Source organism: Nicotiana tabacum, chromosome 1 (assembly GCF_000715075.1).
Source record: "Nicotiana tabacum cultivar K326 chromosome 1, ASM71507v2, whole genome shotgun sequence".
NCBI lineage: Eukaryota > Viridiplantae > Streptophyta > Magnoliopsida > Solanales > Solanaceae > Nicotiana > Nicotiana tabacum.
Window position 1 is genome coordinate 105055589 of NC_134080.1, and position 6662 is coordinate 105062250.

The following is a 6662-nucleotide window of genomic DNA, read 5'->3' on the forward strand; positions in this document are numbered from 1 at the left end:
ACCTGCGGTCTCGCTTATGCGGTCTAGACCAATGCACCTGCGGTTTCCACTTGCTTGACCACTTCCGCATCTGCAGTTGAAATATCGCACCTGCGCCACCGTAGGTGCCCCTCCTCAATCGCTTCTGCGGTTCTAACTAACCTTCTACTTAAGCGGCTCCTCTTATGCTTCTACGAGACCACACCTGCGATCACCTAGCCACAGGTGCGGTTATGACAGCAATGAAACATCTTCAGCTACCAAAACCAACTTCCAAATTTTCCACTAACCATCCAAAATCACCCCGAGACCCCCAAGACCTCAACCAAAAGCACAAACACATACCACTACTCAAACTTGTACCAATCTTCAAAACACCTCAACAACATTGAATTAACCAAATCACTTCGAAATCAAGCCTAAGATTCCAAAATCTTCCAAATTCCGCTTTTGATCAAAAAGTCTTCCAAACCACGTCTGAATGACCTGGAATTTTTCACACACATCCCAAATGACACATCGGACCTACTGCAACTCCCAGAATTCCATTCCAACCTCTATATCAAAATCCCACCTATCAACCAGAAAATGCCGAAATTCCAATTTCGCCAATTCAAGCCTTAATCTTCTTCGTACCTCCAAAACACATTCTAATCACACTCCTAAGTCTAAAATCACCTCCTAAAGCTATCCGAACCATCAGAACTCACATCCGAGCCCTCTAGCACATAAGTCAACATACGGTTGACTTTTCCAACTTAAGCTTCCTCAAAAAAGACTAAGTGTCTCAAACCTTACCAAAACCTTTCCGAACCTGAGCCAACCAACCCGATCACACATAGTACCGGTAAACAAAGCAATAAGAAGCAGAAATGGAGGAAACAAAGTGGTAACTCATGATACGACTGGTCGGGTCGTCCTCCCCTCTTAAACAAACGTTCGTCCTCTAACGAGTCAAGAAACATACCTGAAGCCTCAAACACGTGAGGATATCTACTCTGCATCTCCTGCTCGGACTCCCAGGTATCCTCTTCACGGGCTGACCTCTCCACTGCACTTTCACTGAAGCTATATCATTTGATCTCAACTTTCGAACCTGACACTCCAAAATAGTTACTGGCCCCACATCATAAGTCAAATCACCATCTAACTGAACCGTGCTAAAATCCAGAACATGAGACGGATCCCCAATATACTTTCGGAGCACAAAAACATTAAATACCAGATGCACACTTGACAAGCTAGGTGGCAAAGCAAGCTCATAAATCACCTCCCCAATACTCCGAAGCACCTCAAAAGGCCCAATGAATCGAGGACTCAATTTACCATTCTTTCCAAATCTCATAACACCCTTTATGGGTGAAACCATCAATAGAACCTTCTCACCAACCTTGTAAGACACATCCCGAACCTTCCTGTCAACATAACTTTTTTGTCTCGACTGCGCTGTACGAAGCCTCTCCTAAATTACCTTCACCTTTTCTAAAGCATCCTGCACCTAGTTTGTCCCCAATAATCTGGCCTCACCTGGCTCAAACCAACCAACTGGAGATCTACACCGCCTCCCATACAAAGCCTCATATGGAGCCATCTGAATACTGAATATCCATCTGTTGAAGCAAGGCACGCAGTCTCTAATGCTCATATTTCACCTGCTGACAATTGAGACACCTAGCTACAAATCCCACAATGTTCTTCATCATTCTCCTCGACCAATAATGTTGTCTCAGATCCTGATGCATCTTCGCGGCACCCGGATGTACCTCTTCTAGAATCAATTCCCGAAGCCCATCCATATTGGGCACACATATACGGCCCTGCATCCTCAACACCCCATCATCACTAATGGTCACATCTCTAGAATCATCGTGCTAAACTCTGTCCTTAAGGACAAGCAAATGAGGATAATCATACTGGTGCTCTTTGATACGATCATATAAGGAAGAATGAAAAATCACACAAGCCAATACCCGGCTGGGCTCCAAAATATCCAACCTCACGAACCGATTGGCCAAGACCTGAACATCAACTGCAAGAGGTCTCTCCCCAACTGGAATATATGCCAAACTCCCCATACTCACCATCTTCTGACTCAAAGCATTGGCCACCACATTGGCCTTCCCCGGATGGCATAATATAGTGATATCATAATCCTTTAGCAACTCCAACCATCTCTGCTGCCTCAAATTGAGATCATTTTGCTTGAACAAATGCTAGAGGCTACGATGATCGGTAAACACCTCACAAGACACACCATAAAAGTAATACCTCCAAATCTTCAACGCGTGATTAATGGCAGCCAACTCCAAATCATGAACAGTGTAGTTCTTCTCATGGGGCTTCAACTGACGAGAAGCATAAGCAATAACTCTACCATCCTGCATCAACACACGTCTAATACTAACCCTTGAAGCATCACAATACATGGTATATGAACCTGAAGCTGATGGCAAAACTAAAACTGGAGTTGTGGTCAAGGCTGTCTTGAGCTTCTGAAACCTCTCCTCACACTCATCTGACCATAAAAATGAAGCACCCTTCTGAGTCAACTTGGTCAAGGGCGATGCGATAGATGAGAATCCCTCAACAAACCGGCGGTAATAACCCACCAACCCAAGAAAGCTGTGAATCTCTATGGCTGAGGACGGCCTGGGCCAACTCTAAACCACCTCTATCTTCTTTGAATCAACCTGAATACCCTCACGGGACACCACACGCCCTAAGAAAGCCACTGAACTGAGCCAAAACTCGCACTTGGAGGACTTTGCATAAAGTTTCTCCTCCCTCAATCTCTGCAACACAACTCTCAAATGCTCTGCATGCTCCTCTTGACTACGCGAATACACCAGAATATCATGAATGAAGACTATGACGAACGAGTCGAGATAAGGCCGGAACACGCTGTTCATCAAATGCATGAACGCTACTGGGCATTGGTCAGCCCAAAAGACATCACCAAGAACTCATAATGACCATATCGGGTAGCTGTCTTAAGAATATCCGAGTCCCTGATCTTCAACTGGTGATAACCTGAACGGAGATCAATCTTGGAGAACACTCTCGCTCCCTGAAGCTGGTCAAATAAATCATCAATGCAAGGAAAAGAATACTTGTTCTTAATTGTTACTTTGTTCAATTGCCTATAGTCAATGCACATTCTCATAGTGACATCCTTCTTTTTCACAAATAGAACCGGCGCACCCTAAGGTGACACACTAGGCCGAATGAACCCTTTATCAAAGAGTTCCTGAAGCTGTTCTTCTAACTCCTTGAACTCCGCTGGTGCCATACGATACAGCGGAATGGATATGGGCAGAGTGCCCTGCACCAGGTCAATACCAAAATCAATATCCCTATCCGATGGCATGCCCGACAAATTTGCAGGAAACACATCGAGAAACTCCCTCACAGCTAGAACAGAATCAATACAATGAGTCTCTGCACTGACATCCCTCACAAAGGCTAAATACGAAAGACAACCCTTCCCAACCATATGTTGGGCCTTCAAAATGAAATTACCCTACTGGGAACATAATCAGTCGAACCTCGCCACTCAATCCGTGGCACACCCGGCATAGCCAATGTGACTGTCTTAGCATGACAGTCCAGAATAGCACAACACAGAGATAGCCAATCCATGCCCAATATAACATCAAAATTCACCATACGTAACAACAAAATATCCACTCGGGTCCCCAAACCCCCAATAGTCACCACACAAAACCATTACACATGGTCTACAACAACAGTGTCGCCCACCGGAGTAGATACATGAATAGGTGAAATAAGAGAGTCACGGGGCATATCCAAATAACGAGCAAAGTATGATGACACATAAGAATAAGTGGAACTGAGATCAAATAATACAAAGGCATCTCTGTGGTAGACTGAGAAAATACCTGTAATAACAGCATCGGAAGCAATATCATCGGGTCTAGCTGGAAGTGCATAGAAACGGGCCTGACCGCCACTTGATCGACCTTCCCTTCTAGGGAGACCCCTAGCTGACTGACCTCCACCCCTAGCTGGGTGGGTGGGTGGTGGTGAAGTAATTGGTGCTGAAGTCGATGCCTGACTCCCCTACTAAGATAAACCCGCAAAATGACGAGGATACTGCCTCCACATGTGACCCATCTCTCCATACTCATAGCAACTCCCAGTTGCTGGAGACGGGGACTAAAGGTAACCCCTAGCACCGGAATGACTAGCAGATGCACCTGGCATAGAAGAGCCCTAAACTGATGGAGCACAGGATGAACTCTGATCTGGAAGGGCACTGAGTGATGACTAGCCCTGATAAGAATTGAGTGAACCATTACCCGATGACGCCCCACGATAACCTAGGCGAGCTGGCCGAGCATGCCTGAATGAACGGCCCCTGTCGTGCTAAAACTGACCTCTCAAAAGAGCACTAGCATAACTACTAGATCATCGAGGCCTCTTGGCCTCTCTCTCATCTCGCTCCTAGCGACGAACTGACTCAATCTCACGAGCAATGTCTATAACCTCTCAAAAGTAGCACCAGACACCCTTTCCCTGGTCATGAGAATACGAAGCTGATATGTGAGGCCATCAACAAACCTCCTAATATTCTCTCTATCTATCGGAACCAACAACATAGCATGACGAGCTAACTCGGAGAACCTCATCTCATACTGTGTCACAGTCATCTCTCCCTGATGCAACCACTCGAACTGCCTGCACAGCTCCTCTCTGCGAGACTATGGCACATACTTATCCAAAAATAGAACGAAGAATTGTTGCCAGGTAAGGGGTGCTGCACCAATAGGCCTACGCCTCTCATAAGCCTCCCACCAAGTGAAGGCAGCTCCAGAAAACTGAAAAGTAGTAAAGCGACCCCGCTGGTCTCTAGAATACCCGTTGTGCGAAGAATCCTCTAACATTTGTCCAAGAAACCCTGGGCATCCTCGCCCTCTGCACCACTGAAAGTCGGAGGCTGAAGTCTACCAAACCTCTCCAACCTCCGCTGCTCATCCTCTAGTATGGCAGGAGCTACATAGTCCTGAGCAGCTGCAACCGACTGAGCTGGATGTGCCCCCCGTGTCAGAACTCCCTGCACGACCTGCTCAGGTGTACGAGCGGTGGGAGTCTGAGTGCCTCCCCCTTCCTGAGAAGTATTTGCGGCTGTAGTAATTGAGACTGCCTGAGCTATGCCAGTGCATACTAATAGAATCTGAGTCAAGGACTCCTGAAGACCCGGAATCACAATGCACAGCTGGTGTTGTTGGAGCGTCCACAACTAGGACCTGATCCTGAACTGGGGCGGCTGGTGGATCTGCAAGTGCTACCCTAGCTACTGTGCGGGCCACACCCCTGCCCCTATCGCGACCACGACCGCATCCTCGGCCTCTAGTGGCCACAACTGGTGGTACTGGTGGTCGTCCATCCTGACTGGTAGCGCGTGTCCTCACCATCTGTGAGAGAATAGAATAACAAAAGTTTAGTACCTAGATCAACAGATTCGCACGACAAGAATTTCAAGAATATGAAGCTTTTCCTAAAGGTTCTGCAACCTCTCGAGGATAAATACAGACGTCTTTGTACCGGTCTGCGAGACTCTACTAAACCTACTCATGACTCGTGATACCTTTGTAACCTAGGATCTGATACCAACTTGTCATGACCCTAAACCCAAACTCGGTCGTGATGGCACCTCTCATGAAGACAAGGCCAGCAGACACAATACCCAATTCATTTTAAGTGATTAAAACAACACAATTTAAGTCTTTAACATGATTAAATCCCAAATAAACGGTGAAACAGTACAAATTGCGGAAACGCCAACACTACCCTGCATCAGGGTGTCACCAATCATGAGCATCTAACACAAGTTTATGAATATAGAAAAGGAACTACACCAACTATTTCAAATTCCAGTACAAGAGAAAGAAATAAAGATAAGAGGGAGGAACACTGGGCTGCGAATGCCGAGCAGCTACCTAGTGGACTCCGACACTCTACTGGAAGCTATCAACCCTCGCTAGCAGGACCTGAAGCGCCTGAATCTTCACACAGGGTGCAGGGAGTAAAGTGAGTACTCCAACTCAGTGAGTAATAACAATAAATGAAGAATAACCGATAAGAAATCACGTTAAAACACAACAACATGCTATACAGAGGTGGAGTAAAACCAGTAAAGTGCAAGAAAATAGTGAAATCTCATAAAAATACCTTAGTTCAGTTTAAGCTTCTTTAAAAATACCTTTTTAACAGTTAAACAAGTAAATGACAAGCAATTAGAAAAGATAAACAAATAAAAACCGCCCCTCGGGCAACAACATAGAACAGCACCAGCCCCTCGGGCTATATATCATTTCACAATGGGTACCCGCGCTCACTGGGGAGGTACAGACTCCGGGAGGGGCCCCTTACGGCCCAAGAACAATAGCAAGCCATCTCGTGGCATAATTAATAGGCTCTAAGCCTCATATCAACAAGCCACCTCGTGGAAAACCATCTCAGACCCTCAGCCTCATAATCATAAATCAGTGTATCACTGTTGCGGCATGCAACCCGACCCAAAGTATCCTCACAACACAGGCCCTCAACCTTACTCAGTCAGAATATCATAAGCCACTCGGGCAACAGTAAAACATGATGCTCAGCCTAAAATATCATTTAATGTGTTAAAACAGGGTAAACATGGCTGAGTTATGAAAACG